Source organism: Grampus griseus (genome assembly GCF_964374135.1).
Source record: "Grampus griseus genome assembly, chromosome: 1".
NCBI lineage: Eukaryota > Metazoa > Chordata > Mammalia > Artiodactyla > Delphinidae > Grampus > Grampus griseus.
Genome location: NC_139017.1, coordinates 4,278,775 through 4,297,814, shown reverse-complemented (window position 1 = coordinate 4,297,814; position 19,040 = coordinate 4,278,775). Strand labels below are relative to the sequence as shown.

The 19,040-nt window shown below is 36.8% G+C and overlaps 1 protein-coding gene across 3 annotated transcripts in view; it reads left to right on the top strand.

Moving 5' to 3' along the window:
- NEK7 (NIMA related kinase 7) overlaps positions 1-19,040 on the top strand; it is a 150,615-nt gene that overhangs the window by 34,338 nt on the left and 97,237 nt on the right. The gene's annotated exons all lie outside the window — the stretch shown is intronic.

Here is a 19,040-nt window from a genome sequence, read left to right as displayed (position 1 = left end):
GGAGAGGATTGTATTTGCATTCATTGTGGTGAGGAGGGAACAACAGAAGTGTCAATTAAATTAGTGAGTCCCCCCAGAATTAACCCCATAGGGTGTATCTGATTTAGTGTCGTTAGGATAGCCACAAAATAGTTCAGTCTTACTTTAGCTTAAATTTCATGGGCCTGTATCCTATTTTATCTCATTGATTCATTTCATACACTTGATAAACCCAGAGTATGTAGTGCAGTACTCAATGGGAATGGCAGGCTCCAAGTTTAGCAGAGATGGTTCCACATAAAAAGGGCCAATGAAATATCTCCTGGGTCCCAGATTTTCACTGGGCCAAAATGTGACAAACACTGCTTCACATCAAGGGTGGGCAGACTATGGCCTGTGGCCAAATATGGCCCTGACCCATGTTCTGAATGAAGTTATATGCGAGCACAGCTGCTCCCCTCCTCCGTATGTGTTCCACGGTGGCTCTGCCATTAGGGTTGGCTGGCTGCAGCAGACACTGTATATGGCCTGTGAAGCTGGGAATGTTTGCTCTGTGACCCTTTGCTGAATGAGTTGGCTGATCCCTGCTTTAGATTGTCAAACTTCAGTGACTGAATCCTTTTATAGAATCCATCATTAATATGCTAAGAAATTGGCCACCGCTTAAAAAAAAAAGCTGTTCTCTCTCTCTTCTTGCCTGCTGTTCTTCCTTGATTTTTAGAATTGCTTCTGCTCCCGTCTCTCCTCTCTCTGGAACCTCACCCTGTTGATCATCTGCTGGGAGAAGGCAGGTGACAGAGGTGGGTGGGGTTTCTGCCCCAGGGACGTGCAGACCTTGAGGAAGCAGCAGGGCTGGGAGGTGCGCCTTCCCTCTCAGGGGCCACAACGGGGGACACTTGAAGGTCACGTTTAAGCTTTGTTTCAGAATGCAGCAGGTACTGAAACTGGGTGAGACACAGACTGGTTCAGTCATCAGAATTGGGGAGCCTTTTGTTCAGCAGGGCTTTTAATGACCTGTGTGGCCGTCACAGAGAACACTGTAGTTTAGATTTAGCACCGAGCTAAAATGTCACGTCTGAGGACACTTGATGACAATCGTTCCTCTGAGGGCATCTAGTCTGCTGACTCTTTTTGGCTGAACGTAAAAAGTCAGAGGTACTTTAGCCACGTCTCTTTCCAGAACAGAAATAACTCAGATGTGGCCGCGGCAGCACTGGAGCTCCACATTTGTTACACTGGCTTAGGGGCTGGGTGTTCGCAGGCGTCAGTCATCATGTTCACGTTTTAGTGCCGTCGTAGGTGTTGTCAGGAATATGAACAAATGTGGCCCAGCTTTTGTTCACACGGAGGGCTGGCTGGGCGCCCTTGTCACTTGGCGTCCCCTGCCAGCCACGGGGAAAGGTGCTGAAATCCAGCGTGGAAACTCAGTGCTTGAGAAGGTTTTATTTTTGGGTTGGAAGCAGATGACTCCCGCACCTGTGGAGCGCTGCGTGCACAGCCTCACAGGCAGGCGGAGCGCCCCCCTCGCTCTCCTCCCCTGTCCCGGTGCCATGTCACCAAGACAGTCTCGCCAGCAGTCGAGGTGGCTCGGAGGCCCAAGGGGAGCCACAGCCTGCGCGATCTCCCTCTTATCTAATGTGACTCTCGTGTCAGGGAGGAGGGGGATTAAGGAAAAGAATAGAAAGAAAAATTTGTTGGGAAACAATCTTCCTGCCACTTCTGTTTTTAAGCTAGAATCAACGCCTTTGAATTACAAATGCTTTTAGAAGAAAATAATGTATTTAATATGAAGTTTTCATGAATTCTTACATGGCATTTATAACCATTTCTCTCCCCACCATTAATTTCCCAAGTCTGTTTAGAATCTCAGTGATTGTAATTATTTTGTAAAATTGAAGGGGGTTGAAATAGATGACACCTCACACCCGCATGGATGTTGAAACGCCCGAGCTCTCTCTGGAGCGTCAGGTGATTACAGTTCACGTTTGCCCAGGGCCGCGCCTCTCAAGCCTGGTCCCTGAAACCGTCTTCCTGGAGCATCAGTTACACTTGTGGATTATTTTGGGGGAAAATGTTTTGTATAATGAAGAGGAGAACAAAAACTTCTTATCTTTTAACAGAAGCAATTGACTTGGGGTGAGTTTCTCCCTGACCTGGCTTGAGGCCAGTTCCCCCAGGTCCCAGGGCTGGGCCCCTCCTCCGGCTCCTGGAAGAGTTTGAGAAGCAGCGTGTTACACACACGTCAGAACTCAGTTCCTTTCCTCTCTGGGGGGAGCAAGAATATCTCTCTGTGGGGACCTTCCATCTCTGCCAAAGGAAAGGATGATTCGGTGTTGACTTGGCCACTCTTAACGGCCGTTGGAGGCTGAAAGCCCTGTTCAGTGAATGGAGACCGTGGGGGAGAAGTGAGGACCATCGCGCTTCTGAGAGCACGTCCTCATCAGGACAGTCCTGCGGCAGAAATAATGACAACGCCCCCCCCCCCCACCACCACCACACACACACACTGCCCCCGTGCCCAAAACAGGGCTGCCGGTGACAAGAGCTCAGAAGAAGTGGCGTTCGTTTCATCCGCAGCCTGGACAGTGCCCGAGGTTGACTCACTGCGCTTCCTTTGGGTTCCCTCCCTCCTTCCTTTTCTTCCTTCCTGTTTTCTTTTATAGATCCTTTCCTTTTCAGAGATCCTTTTCAGGAAAGTAGCGGTGTTTGTACCTTGATGATACAATAGAGAGCTCTGAAGGTGAGAGCATGTCTTAACACTTACTTGTTGCTGTGCTGAAACCTTACTTGGCATGTGTCTGAACTGGAAGATAGTAAGATGCTTGATGGTTCTTCAAGTTCAGTAGCTTAGATCTATATATTTGTTATTTTAAAAATCAAACTCAGAGGGCTTCCCTGGTGGTGCAGTAGTTGGGAATCCGCCTGCCAATGCAGGAGACACGGGTTCGAGCCCTGGTCCAGGAGGATCCCACATGCTGCGGAGCAGCTAAGCCCGAGAGCCACAACTACTGAGCCTGTGCTCTAGAGCCCGTGAGCCACAACTGCTGAGGCCTGCACGCCTAGAGCCCATGCGCCAGAACAAGAGAAGCCACCGCACTGAGAAGCCCACAACGAAGAGTAGCCTCTGGTCGCCGCAACTAGAGAAAGCCAGCGTGCAGCAACGAAGACCCAACGCAGCCAAAAATAAATAATAATAAATAAATAAATAAAAAAAAAATCAAACTCAGATATTTCATTTATATATATTGTCTGAAATAACTTCCAAACATGGTAATTTAGGGAATAAGTCAGATTACATACGGATTTGAAACTAATGGATAATCTGTTTTAAACCAGGAGGGGGGGAGATATTCAGAAGAGACTTCTGTGTTGCTGAGAGATGTTTGTGTTCCTTCTAATTTCCCTTTTAAAAAAAAATAACATATAATAATAACATGCTAACAACAGAAATCCATCAGAGAGAGTCTCGAGCTCCTGCTGCGGCTGCCCCTCCCCAACTCCTCCTTCTTCCAGGTCACCAGTCAGTGTCCTGGAGTAAAAACCCCACTGCTTCTTTCTTTTGGGGTCCAGCTTAGACTCAGAAAGATGTTGAGTGTGAGCTGCTTTCGTCTTCTCTGCCTGCCTCTGAAGCAGCGCTGTTAGAGGGCCCAGCACAGTGGCAGATTTGGTGGCCAGAGTGCTCGTCAGCACAGCCGCAGTGACGCTCCTGGACACAAGGGCGAAGCGGGAAATAGACTGGCCCACTTCCTTATTAAGTTCTAATGCTGCGTAGTTTGCAAACCGAGTTGTGCACCATCATCATATGTGTACCTGTTTATGTATTTATTCTTTTGTACCCTGTTTTTAGGTTTCACATATAAGGGATATCATATGATATTTCTCTTTCTCTGTCTTACTTCACTCAGTATGACAATCTCTAGGTCCATCCATACTGCTGCAAATGGCGTTATTTTGTTCTTTTTTATGGCTGAGTAATATTCCATTGTGTGTGTGTGTGTGTGTGTGTGTGTGTGTGTGTGTGTGTGTGTGTGTGTGTATGTATACACCACATCTTCTTTATTTATTCCTCTGTCGATGGACATTTAGGTTGCTTCTGTGTCTTGGCTGTTGTAAATAGTGCTGCTATGAACATAGGGGTGCATGTTGCTGCAAATGGCGTTATTTTGTTCTTTTTTATGGCTGAGTAATATTCCATTGTGTGTGTGTGTGTGTGTGTGTGTGTGTGTGTGTGTGTGTGTATGTATACAGCACATCATCTTTATTTATTCCTCTGTCGACTGACATTTAGGTTGCTTCCGTGTCTTGGCTGTTGTACATAGTGCTGCTATGAACATAGGGGTGCATGTGTCTTTTCGAATTATGGTTTTTCTCCAGATATATCCCAGCAACTATATGCCAATAAAATGGATAACCTAGAAGAAATGGTATGCATTTATTCTTTAATAGAGAGATGCCAGTCCCACTCCAGACCTGTTCAGTCAGAATCAGGGGGCAGGAATCTGGGCGGGGAGCCCAAGCAGCTAAATAACAACAAGAACAACTCCACAGGTGACCTGATAGCCAACCAGGGTCGCAAACTACTGATTCATGGGCTGCACTCACGATTAATTTTGTTCAGAATGATGTATTTGAAAATACCTCTTACTTTGGTTTAAACAACTATTTGCTGTGGAAGAAACATATTAATGCATAATTAAGAAATGAAGGAAATGTATTTACTCACAGCCTACATTGCACACTTTTTGACTTCCTCCTGTGTATCCTTGGTCTTGGATTTGAGTTAATCCTTTCCCCTACTGAATGGTGGTATGCGAAGCCTGTTTCTTACTAGGTTTGCTGAACTAGGGAAAGAGTAAGAGCAAGTAAAAAGATAAGTAAAAAGACGGCTCACTGGAGCATTTCTTTTCCTTAAGAGACATTAAAAAATTTTTTTTAATGTTAGGAATATGAAACACCGAAGTTTCTAGGAAGAAGAAACTTTATTCTTTCAGGTTTGATATATTTATTCAGAGGGTGATTCAACTACAGAATGAAGCATTTTTAGCATTATGAAATCCAATGTTTTAAAATCTTTTTCCTTGCAATTCGATTACTAATTTGTAATCCTGAAGAAATTGTTTCATCTAAAGTTGTTCATGCGTTCAGATCTTTTGCATGATGTCTGATGTGATCGGTAATAAAGGTTGCAATGTAGTAGTAGCTATGATCACAATCCTCTAAAATAATATTTTATAATGGGTTTAGGGGAAAGAAGGAGGGAGGGAAGAGAGTAAAAATTTGAGGACTTAGTAAGTGACATGTATTATCATCTTATTTACAAGAATAGAATTTTGAATTTGCTAACAACAAATCGAAACTTATCCTAGATAATACTTTTAAAGACGTCAGCTTTTTGGCATTTTTGAGTTCTAACAGCATGACCTACTGGCTTTTGCAGTTGAAGGTTAAAAACGTAACTTTAGTATCAGAATTAAATAATAAGGCAGAATCAAAATATTAGGTCACAGGCAATTTGTATTAATTAAATTCATTGGGAAGTGAGTTATAGTAAAGCCACAACACTGATTTCAGTAACTCAGTGGATATGGGAAGTGATTTCCTGACATGCTCATTTAGTTTTTGGGTCTTTGGTCCCTTGATTAATCTAAGGATTCTGTTTCACGTGCTACAAGCTTTTGCATCTAAGATGCTTATATCTTATACATGGATGTATATATTAAGGAGGAAGATAAGATTGAACCAGCAGGTGTCAGCAAGAACCATAATAAAACCATCAGTCCTGATTATCTCAACCTTTGTTTTGTTACTTTTCAGTGATGCTTTAACATAAAACAACATTAAAGTGATTTTTCAGTAGACACTTATCTGCCTTGTAACGTAGAACCCTTCTTTCAGATGTTTCAGAGAACATGTCTGAAGTGTAACAACAGCTTTAAAAAGATTTAGTTCAAAGAAAGTGTTGTTTGCCAAATGCTGTGAACTTTTCTTCATTTCACTCTCTTGAAAAAATTCACCATAAATTATTCCATATCAAAAAAGTTTATATTTAACAGTTTAAATATTTCTCTGGCTATCTGTGTTCTACTTTTTTCAATACACCACTCCTATTGACTAGTCAACAACCATATGCATTTTATAGGAATAGGAATTCATAAACATCTCTCCTCATACTGGGTTTAATCGTTCAATGAAAATACAGCATTTACGTTCTCTCAGCATCCAATTACTTATTTTATTTTAGACCAATTCTAAGTCATTGAATTGTCAGGGGACGGTAATGTCTACATTTCCACAAAATTAAAAGGTTCAATACATTTCTCAATGTGCCATAATTTTTATTAGAAATTCTATCTCTTATTTCCTTCTTCCTCACATGATGACTTGACAAAAATACAAATACAAAAGGCAAACATGATACCATCTTTTGTGATGATTTTATTAGAGTAAACAAAAGAAGAATGAGTAAGGAGAACCTCACTGAGACCACAAGGAGGTGTGTGGGAAGCAGGATGATTTCAGGTACTTTTCGTTTTCTTATTATCATACCAAATAAAGACCTTCTATTTTACAAGCATCCTTATTAAAATCTAACGTTACCTGAGCAATCCCATTCCTAGATATTTACCCACGTGAAGTGAAAACTTACATGTGAACCTGTATGCAGATACTTATAGTGGCTTTATTGGTAATTGTCCCAAACTGGAAAACAATGCAAATGTATGTTAATTGGAGAGTGGATAAACAAGCAGTGATACTTCCATTATGGGCTGATGGAACTGTTCTAATTTTGATTCTGGTGGTAGTTACAAGACTAAATTTGTCAAAATGTATGGAAATTGAACAGGAAAATGGCAAGTTTTCTGTATATAAATTATACCATAATAAAAAGAAGTGCTAAAATAAATTTTGCACAAGATAAGTAGACTAGAAGAATAAAGATAAGGCTAATTTGTACTTTCCTTTTTCCAGACATTGTAATAGGAACCTTAACATGCTTTATCTCCATTTAACCTTCTTTTATATATTGGTTTTCATGTATTCAATTCTAGATTTATTTTTAACTCTACAATCACTTTTATCTATTGGTTCATGCCGATAATACTTACTTAAATGTCTGCCATTGCCTTTATTTATGATTCCTTCCTGCATCTTCCACCTTCTGTCTGAGAGCATTTTCATTCTGTCTTTTCTCTCTGCTGATTTTTGTTCATGTGGTCTTATTTGCTAGAGTGCCTAGTTATTTTTTATTATGCATTTGAGATTATATGTGTAGAATTGTTTGTAGCAGTAATTTGAAACCTAAGATATTCTCTTTCTCCAGAGTGTATGTTCATGTGTTTCTGCCAGGTGCCTGGGGGTTTTAGCTATCAGAGATGACCTCAATCCAGTTTCAGGATTTCAGATGATTTAGTATTGTGAAGGTGTGTTTACCAGGGTTAAGGCTTTCAAGGTCCCAACCCAAATTGTGGGGCTGTTCGCCACAGCCCCTTGTTGAGACGTGGACTACACTTTCTCTAGTCCCAAGAGGCTGGAAGTGCTGTACAGCCTCTCGGCATCATAACTGCCCCTCCACAGGCAGTGCAAAAAATGCCCAGATATTAGACCCACTTCTCCTTGGTTTCCTTCATCCCTCAGACACTGGTCCTTTAATTCTTCCCTATTTCCACAGCTCCGTGATGCATTCAAGCAGATTGAAAAATATTTCTTTTGTGTAACTAACTGCCCTCGGAGGGGAGGGTTGGTCTGAATTATCCTTTTGCTATTATGGAAGCTACGTTTGCCTGTAATGTTTTTAATACCCATACATGTATACAAATGTGCTTTTCTTAAAAATAATTTTATTCTATTAGGCAACTTCCTGTTTTTGATTTAAAATATTATGAAATCATGTTAGAATCATAGATGACTATATATTTGCTATATGTTTAACTCTGTGCCAGCCACCATGGGGATGCAGTGATGTATAAAACAGATAATTTCCTAACCTTACTTGGCTGATATTTTGGCAAGATAGTTAGCTTAAACAAATCACGACACAATTATCTACTTGTTACTGATAAGAACAGTATACTTTGAGTACATGTAACATGGAAATTTGTCTCCAAATCTTGCTTTTTCACTTCACATTATACTGGGTACATCTTTAAATATCATTACAATTTTTAATAAACATTTGGTCAGTCTAGGGTTCTAGTTTGTATGTTTACTGTAATTTATTTAGACATTTTCATATTGTTGGACCATTATGTTGTTCCTAGTTTTCCTTTATGATAAATGCTTTTTAATAAACATTCTTGTATATAATCCAAAATTCACTCACTGATTTATTTCTTTAGGATAGAGTTGTGGGATTGAGAGTCTTGAGTAAAAGTGTATGAATGATTATTAATGTTTATTGCCATATTGCTTTCTAGAAAGGTTATTACACATATGTAAGCATTATGTATAATTTTTAAATATGTGTCATTTTGAAAGGTTATCAGGTGTATACTATTTCATTGTTGCTTAAATTTGTATTCTTTATCAGTGATATTGAACATTTTTTATATTTATTTCTAATGTACATTTCTTTGTGCCTATAACTATTAACAAAAATAAGGCAGAACATTCTGCTTTATGAATGAAACTGTAGCGCTAGATTTAAACTAGAATTAGGTCTTCTACTGCTTCTTTTCCAGTGCTATAATTTTATTATTTTATACTTGGATTGCCATTTTTAACTTGTTCCTTTGTTGAGAATATTTTTTAAAAATTTCTGTAATGAGTAGCAGGAAGTAGCTTCCGGAGTCTTTAATAATATAGAAAAGTATGTGTTAGATAAGGAACGATATAGTTGATCATTGTTTATCTGAAATCTCTTGAGATTGGTATGTACATAGTTCAATATTTAGGATTTAGTACTGTGTCAAAACTGGTTGTTGAGAAACTGGATAGAATGATGAAATTATCAAAATATATGTTTGGAAACAGAAGAAAGATTTTTAATGAATAGAATCTATACATACCCATTGTTAGTTGAATTGCATTTACTTTAAGCTTTAAGTTAGAAGTTTAATTGAAAGATTGCAAGATTGACTGACCTTTAAGTCTTTATTGTTAAGTAATTTTTGTTGCAGAATGAAGGAAATATTTTTCTTTAGCTAAGCATTCTTTAATATTGACTATAATTAAATTTTTTTATTTAATGGCTAGTTATAACTTTTTTGACCAAAATCACGATCACAAATAAAATGCACAAAATGATTTTCTTACAAATATCAATGCATATTTAAGTCTCATCTTTATTATTCTGTCATATGTTTAGTACTGTACTTTATAATTGACCAAAAAATCAGGTTACTGTTTTGAAATGTATGATTTTAAGGCAGTTTCTGTAAGAAATAATTAATTCATTGAGGATGTCTATAGACACAGAATAAAGCTCATTTTGTTGAAGATTTTGGCCAAGGTGAACATATTAACTGAGGTTATTCAATTCAAGTAATATTCAGAAAAAAAGTATAAATTTAGCATGATTTAATTTGCTTATAACTACCTCAGGGCTTTGTATTTTATAAGTTTATTAAAATATGGGAACTAGGAAAGGTACTGTTTTCATTTAAGGAATGGTGCTGTAAATGCTGTTTCAGTGTTCAAATTAAGATGGCTATCTAATACCTTGCCACTGAGGGCTATGTTATTATCGTTTATAGTATATATAGTATTTTGTATTTTACTTAATAATTTTCTTACCAGGGTCATGTGAATTATGAATTAGTCCACTGACAGACACAATTGCTTATAAATAAGTACTTTGTCACTGAGTTAGCTTTTATATCTGAAATTCAGATTCTTAATTTTGTAGTTTTCTTTTCTGCAAAATATGTGACTACACACAAGAATTGTTTTACTTTAATGTGTACTGAGATTGTGGATATATATGAAAATATTTGGAGTATTTAAATATCCATTCATGATAAAAAATTTCAACAAAGTTGGTATAGAGGAAACATACCTCAACATAATAAAGGCCATAATGACAAACCCACAGCTAACTTCATACTCAGTGGTGAAAAGCTGAAAGCTTTTCCTCTAAGATCAAAGACAAGACAATGCCCAGTCCTGCCATTTGTATTTAACATAATTTTGGAAATCCTAGCCACTGCTATCAGACAAGACAAAGAAATAGCATCCAAATTGGAAGGAAAGAAGTAATACTGCCATTGTTTGCAGATGACATGATACTATATATAGAAAACCCTAAAGTCTCTACCAAAAAATTATTAGAACTAATCAATGAATTTAGTAAAGTTGCAGGATACAAGATTAATATACAGAAGTCTATTGCATTTCTATACACTTAATAATGAAACTATCTTTAGATCAGAAAGAGAAATCAAGAAAACAATCCCATTTACAGTTGCATCAAAAAGAATAAAATACCTAGGAATAAATTTAAGCAGGTGAAAGATCTGTACTTGAAAAACTGTAAGATATTGATAAAAGAAATTGAAGATGATACAAATAAATGGGAAGATACATCATATTCATGGATTGGAAGAATTAATATTGTTAAAATGTCCATACTACCCAAAGTGATCTACAGATTTAATTCAATCCTATATAAAATACCCATGACATTTTTCATAGAACTAGAACAAATAATTTTAAAATTTTCTGTGGAACCACAGAAGACCCCCAAATAGCCAAAGCATTCTTGAGAAAGAAACACAAAGCTGGAAGTATCATGCTTTCTGACTTCAGACTGTGCTACAAAGCTACAGAAATCAAAACAGTATGGAACCGGCACAGAAACACACACATAGATCAATGGAATAGAATAGAAAGCCCAGAAATAAACCCATGCTCATATGGTCAATTAGTCTATGACAAAGGAGACAAGAATGCACAATGGGGGAAAGACAGTCTCTTTAATAAGTGGTGTTACAAAAACTGGACAGCTACATATAAATGAATGACATTAGAAAATTTTCTCACACAATATACAAAAATAAACTCAAAATAGATTAAAAACTTAAATGTAAGGCCTGAAAACATGAAACTCTTAGAAGAAAGCAGAGGCAGTGCATTCTTTGACATTGGTCTTGGCAGTATATTTTTTGATCTGTCTCCTTAGACAAGGGAAACAAAAGCTAAAATAAATGGAACCTAATCAAATTTAAAAGCTTTTGCATGGAGAAGGAAATCATCAACAAAATGAAAAGACAGCCTACTGAATGGAAGCAAATATATGCAAATGATACGTTTGGTAAGAGGTTAATCTCCAAAATATATAAAGAACTCATACAACTCAATATAAAAAAAAATCCAATTAAAAAAATGGGCAGGAGAACTGAATAGACAGAGAAGACATACGGATGGCCAACAGGCACATGAAAAGATACTCAATATCATTAATTATTGGGGAAATGCCAGTCAAAATCACAATGAGATGTCACCTCACACCTGTCAGAATAGGTGTCATCAAAAAGACAAGAAATAACACAGGTTGGAGAGGATGTGGAGTAAAGGGAACCCTCGTGCATTGCTGGTGGGAATGTAAATTGGTGCAGCCACTATGGAAAATAGTATGGAGCTTCCTCAAAAAATTAAAAATAGAACTACCATATGATCCAGCAATTCAACTGCTAGGTATTTATCCAAAGGAAATGAAAACACTCATTTGAAAAGATGTATGTTCCCAAGTGTTCATAGCATTATTTAAAATAGTGAAGACATGGAAACAACCTAAGTTTCCATAACAAATGAATGGATAATGAAGGTGTGGCATATATACACAATAAAATATTAATGAGCCATAAAAACAGAATGAAATTTTACCATTTGTAACAACACGGATGTACAGAGAAAGACAACATGTAGACAGAGAAAGACAAATACTGTAGGTTTTCACTTGTATGTGGAATCTAAAAAAGAAAACAAACGAACCAATATAACAAAGCAGAAACAGACTCACAAACACAGAAAACAAACTAATAGTTAACCAGAGGGGAGAGGGGTGGGAGAGGGGGAGATAGGTAAAGGGAACAACTACTAGGTAAAAAATAAGTAAGTTACAAGGATGCAATGTACAGCAGAGGCACTGTAGTCAATATTTTATAATAACTTTGCATGGAGTATATTCTATAAAAATATCAAATTACTGTGTTGTATGCCCGAAACTAATATAATACTGTAAGTCAATTATACTTCCATTTTAAAAAAGAGAACTGTTTTCAAACACATTGAAGAGCTTTAGCTAATAAAAATAATCGATATGAGAATTACAGGACAGTGTATTGAATTCCCCTTTCCTAAAGATTCTACTTGGCAAAATGTGGCTGTTATGAACTTTTTATATATGGCCTTTCTCCTAATAACTCACAGTTAGGTTTTTCTGTATCATTTTCATCCTGTACCCTGCTCTTCCTAACACCCACCCTATTTTGGTTTCTTCTCTATCAGTCTAGTTTGGATGGTGCTACTACTGTGCCCTGTGTCCTCCAAGCTAATGATGACTTCTGGAGTTGTCTTTAACTTTCTAATCAGTCAGAAGTCCTACACGTCTAAACATAAGCCACTGTAAAATCTGTCCTCTGTTCCTGATTTTCCATTCATTCAGCAGATGTTTATTGGGTGCCCGTTATGTGCCAGGTTCTTGCTGGGGGAGTACAGCAGGGAACAAAATGATAAGGTCCTGCCTTTATGTTACCTGCCTTATAGCAGAGGAGATAAACAATAAACAAGTTTAAAAATGAACAAGATAATTTATAAATTGCTATAATTGCTCCATAGGAATGAAAGGGTGATGATATGAAAGGTAAACAGGAAGGGCTGGGTCCTACTTTGGAGAGGATTGTTAAGGTAGGGACAGCGTACAAAGGCCCTGAAGCCAGGAAAGACTTAGAGGGTTTCAAGAGCAGAGGGGTTTTCATGTTGATGGCAGGTCATTAGTGGGAGAGACTAGGATGACCTGATGTGGGAGAGGGAGGCAAGAGATGCTTTACAGGGCCCTCCTGTATTTGGCAAGGAGTTGGGATTTTAGTCCAAGAGTAATGGGAGTGTCATGAAGTGACTTGTGTTTTTAAAATATTGGGGTGGCCAAAAAGTTCGTTCGGGTTTTCCTGTAAGATCGGAAATACCACTGTGAAGAGAATGGTGGAAGAAGAGAGAACACTTCCTAGGCTATGAGAGTAATCTCTGGCGGAGATATAATGACACCTTATAGGGTTGTATTAGTGGCAGTAGAGAAGCATGGACAGATTTGAGATTTATTTTGGAAATAGAACAAATGGCACTTTCTGGTGTGTTGGAATGGGGAGCAGGGAGGTGAGGGGGAGGGAAGAATCACAGACGAATTCTAGGTTTTTGACTGGACCAGAGCTTCTGAAAGTGTGGTCTTTCGACTTCTGGGGATGGTGAGGGTCGGGGGTTGGGTGGGGTCCTTGAGGTTCATTCATGTGGTCTGCAAGAGCAAATGATTTTTGTAATATTAAGACATTATTTGTAAAAGCACTGATGCCTTAGCTTGAATCAGTGCGGCAATACCAAACTACTAGTCTCTGTCTTCTCTACCCATATGGAATAGTACTAAAAAGTATGAGTTTCATTTTAAAGTGTACTTGATGAAGCAGTTAAAGAGTATTATTTTTATCACATTTCAACCTTTGAGTACAAGTCCCTTAATATGTGCAATGAAATGGGAAGTAGACTTTAAGCGCCATGGCAGCAAATCAAAGTTGTCTTGAGAAAAGCCTCTCTTCAGGTGTTGGAGGAGCAGCCTGACAGCTACTGTTTTCATGGGACACCGTTTTCTCTTGAAACAGCAACTGACATTCAAACCTAGGTGTTTTGTAGACATTTTCTTGAAAATTAAGTGCCTGTCATTTAAGGGAAATCAAGTGACGTTGTTTGTTACTAATGATAAAATTCCAACTTTTAAAGTGAAAGTTGGAATTTTGGAAAAATTATATTCATCACCCTGTCCTTGGCATCTTCCTGGTATTTAAAGACTTCTGATGAGATTAGTGGTGATATTAATGAATGTGTTTTTGAATATTGTATAATGAAATGGTCAACATTTATAGAGGATCTGAGTAACTAAGGGAACTAAAATTTTCCAGATGACCAGTGCATGATGTTACAAAATCATGCATGAGTAAAAGATCTATTTAGAGGGCAAGAGAGACCATTGGATTTTCACATTACAGAGTACAAAAGTTCATTGGTAAGTTTTGACAGTCCACATTGCAGTTAACCTTTATGAATCTGCCACTTGTCAAGTTTGGTGTTAGTACTAAAGAAGAGTATCCAAGACAGGAATAAAGACGCAGACCTACTGGAGAACGGACTTGAGGATATGGGGAGGGGGAAGGGTGAGCTGTGACAGGGCGGGAGAGAGTCATGGGCATATACATACTAACAAACGCAGTAAGGTAGATAGCTAGTGGGAAGCAGCCGCATGGCACAGGGATATTGGCTCGGTGCTTTGCGACAGCCTGGAGGGGTGGGATAGGGAGGGTGGGAGGGAGGGAGACGTAAGAGGGAAGACATATGGGAACATATGTATATGTATAACTGATTCACTTTGTTATAAAGCAGAAACTAACACACCATTGTAAAACAATTATACCCCAATAAAGATGTTAAAAAATAAATAAATAAAAAAAGAATAGGAAAAAAAAAAAGAGTATCCACAGGGATATCCACAGTGGGTATTAAAACACTGTATTTTCCAACTATACATCTGTGTAAGACCAGATTTTTAAAAATATACTTTAGCCAAAACAACATATCTCAACAAACTGAATGTAGAAGACAGACATTAAAGAAATTTACAAAATGTAAAACAATGTTTCTCTTCTAATTTTTGAAAAGTTAACTATTTTTCATAAAAATATGTTATTTATAAGCATGTAGTGATTGCTTTTATTTGTAAATGAATTAGTATGTATTTTAAACATTTCTCAGTTTTAATTTCTAATGTGGGAAATATTGATAGCCATGATCCACATGAACAAAAGGTCTTTGGGGTTCTCAGATAAAGAGGTCCTGAGACCCAAAAGTTTAAGAAGTTTGGGCTTGACCTACTGAGTAGATGGTGATACATGTAAAGAGATAAAGAAGATTAGAGAAGCTTGCCTTTTTTTTTTTTTTTTTTTGAAGAATGGGAGATGGAATCTTCTATTAAGGAATTGTGAAGATATCAGGTGGTCATTTGGATATTGGTGTTTGTGGCTCAGAGCTCAGAACAGATGCGTGTAGTAGACAGAAATTTCAGAGTAATCATACATGGTTAGTAATCAAAGTCATGGGACTGGATGGGTTGACTTGAGAGAATGTAGATTTAAAAAAAATAAAGATTCAAGTCATAGAGCACTCCAACATAAATGTTGGATAGCAAAAGGAACTTAGAAAAAGTAGCTATAATGTGGAAGAAAATCCAGGAGAATGTGGGACACAGAACGTTTCCAGAAAGTGAGATAGTTGTGTTGAAAGCTGGTTGAGGTGAAGTAAGAGACCTTGGTGAGGGCCCTTATCATCTCTTGTCTGGACTGCTGCAGTAGCTTCTTGACTGGTCTTGCTTGTGGTTGTGAGCCCCTCTACTCTGTCACAGAGCAAGAAAGGTTGTATTTCAAAAAATGAACTTCCCTCTCTTAGCTTCTTGAAACCCAGCATTAGCTCTCTGATACCAGCTGGATAAAGTAAATATCATAACAGCTTTCTCATGAGCGGACAGCTGTCTATGTTGTTAGCCTAACCTTCTGATATTAACTCCCCCCAGCTATCTCTCACCACCTGCCAACTTTAATTTTACTTATAAGATGTTGTGCTCTGCTTTTGGGTATTTTGATGTGTCCTTTCCTTTTCCCAGGTTTCCTCTCTTCATTGCCTCGTCTAAACCTTGTGAACTTCTCTTCCTTATTGAAAACCTGATTCAGGCAGCACCTTCTTTGGGCAGCCTTTTTTAATTGAAGATTGGTTGACAAATTTGTTGAATTTGATCATAATTTTACTCACCATTGATTTTAGACTTATTAAACTCTAGCAATTATTATTTGATGTTTTTATGACAGAGATACATTTATTCATTCATTAAATAAATATTTGCTCAGCACTCATTTTGTGCCAAGCATTGACCTAAGAACTGGGGGTACAGCCGTGGATGACACAGATCCTGTATCATGGAAATTATAATCTAGAAGACTGAATGCATGTTTAACATATTTATACATTAAATGTGTTTTTATTTCATTTGTGAGGAGATTAGTGGAAAGAGATAATACATAAATATATTTGGCCTTTGGAAATATGATGATATTAAATCAGTATACAAACATTGATATATTCTTATTCTGTAAAAGCATTAAGAATCCAGTGACACATGGAACCGCGTTAGATATTATGCAAAGAAAAGTTTGTTGCGTTATTATTCATTGTATTACTAAGCTTATGTGCGACATGAGTATTTCATACAGAGTTTTATTTCTAAGCAGAGGCTCTTTGACCTCTGTCTGGGATACTGTAGAAGTGATTTCCCTGTTATGCAGATTGTTAGATTAAATCACTTCTAAGTTTCCTTTGATTTTTATGTTCTTTTTTGTGTTTTTTTGTTGTTGTTTTACTTTGGCTTCTTTTCTTCATAATTTTATTTGCTTAGACATTGTCACACATCAGGAGGTGTGATGAAACCCACTTTGTTATAATCTAGCATAACATTTCTCATAGTGTCTTCTCTTCTTAGGATTGGTCAAGCTGTGGGATATTAAAATATGTTACACAAAGAAAGCATTTTGTGCTTAAATAAGTTAAATATAAATGAAGTTGTTTTTTTTAACTGCAGGCCTGCTTGGGTCCTTTAGTAATATTTAGCTAATATTTACTATGATTTTCTAAGAGAGGTTCATATAGCGAGTAGTGTTTCACAGAGGTCTTTGACCAGGAAACCTTTTTTTTATGAAGTGTCTTGGGAAACTATCTGTGGGACACTAGATGTGAAATGTTGATTTTAATGATTTAGATTTCTTTTTTTTTAAATTTAAGTCTTTATTCAGATGTTGTCTTGCTTAAAATGTAACAAAAAAAAAGAAAATTTCTTGGTGTTCTGAAATGTGCAGTTTTGAGCAATAATCTGTCCTGCACTAGAATAATAGCAGTTAAGTTGTAAGATACCATTTTGGATGTGTAGTTGGTTTGTAATAGCTTTTCTTTTCCTAAGCTGGAGAAACTGTTTAATTTATACTGCCTTTTGCAAAAGTGTCCTTGTTGCTTATACACATTTTAAATAACCAATGTTGCCTTAATGTGTAGCCTTAAAGCATTGTCTGTTGATTGTTTAATGATTCAGATTTCACACTAAAATGTATTCTAATTCGTTACTGGGATTCTCTTTCTCCTTCCCCCTCATCACTCCTCAAATCCAACACTATATAAAATTGAATCCAAAAATACATAAGTAGGATTATATATCATGACTAAATGGGGTCCATCCCAGAAATGAATACTGGCTTAGTGTTCATCAAAATGAATGTTCAAAATTTAAAATAAATGAACCACCAAAATTCAACATTTTAACAATTTAAAACATGTATAATCAGCTCAGACACAGAGGAAGAATTTGACAGAAATCTAACATCTATTCTTTATAAAATCTTTCAGCAAAGTAAGGATAGAAGGGCACTAGCTCAACCTGATAAATTAAGGGCATTTATGAAAAATGTACATCTTACATTATGCTTAATGGTAAATGGCTGAATGCTTTCCTCCTCAGATAGGAATAAGAAAATGATGTCTCTGCTTCTATTCATTGTACTGGAGGTTCTAGCCATTGCAATAAGGCAAGAAACTACAAAAAATCTACTTGAACCAATAGAGAGTTTAACAAGTTTGCAAGATAAAAGGTCAATATACAGAAATCAGTTGTAGTTCTGTATGCTATCAGAACAGTGAAATAAAAAACACCTACCATTAACAATAGTATCAAAAAATATAATATACTTAGGAAATAACCTGAAAAAACATGTGAAAGGCCAGTATTGAAACTGAAAACCATTACTGAAAGAAATTAAACCTAAAATAAATGAGATATCCTGTATTCATGGGTCTGAAGACCCAATATTATTAAATGTCAGTTTTCTCCAAATTGATCTATAGGGTTCATGTACTTGTAATCAAAATCTCAATAGACTTTTTTTTTTAAATAGAAACAAACAGGCTGGTTCTAAAATTTATATTAAAATCATATATGTGATTAAGCATGTAACAAGACTTTATAATAAACCTACACCATACACTGCTATATTATATATATGTGTGCAGTCATTTGATACATGAAGAAAATGATATAGTAGCACTGTAATGGGGTGTGGGGTAAAGGACAGTCTTTGCAGTATATGATTTGAAATCAGTTGGATAGCCATATGGAAAAACAAACTAAATATTGACTTCACCATACATTGTACAAGACTTTAATTCCAAATCAATTGCAAATTTAGATATGAAAGCCAAAGCAATAAAGCTTACATTGAAAGATAATGTATGAGAATTTAGAGTAGGGAAATAATTCTTAAATTATTAAGCATTTTGTACACAGAAGCATTAACCATAAAGGAAAAGATTGATCAATTAGAACATATTAAATTTATGAATTTCTGTTCATAAGTTAATTAAAAGATGCCATTGGGAAGGTTTTCTATAAGATGGTAAAAAATATTTGCAATACAAATAACCCATGTCTAGAATATTTTTATTGCTTTTTAAAGGGTATAATGAAGTGAAAATGTGTTTTAATTTCTGTCTGTTGATCCTATTTAAATGGACCCTAGTTTTTTAACCCACAAGATTTTCGTTATAAAATTACACTTATGAAGAACCTAGAGATACTTGGTGTTGTGTAGAATCAGTGCAGAAGTGGCTCCTGGACAGGGGTGTCAGCTGTGTTTATAGTTCAGTTCTTGAGCCTTGTGCAGGACTTGGCGTATGCTTGGTCTTCAGCCTGTGTTTACTGAATTAATGGGTGGATGTTTTGTAATTACAAAAAAATATGTATAAAAGAGTAAACACCCTCATATGAGGACAGGCCT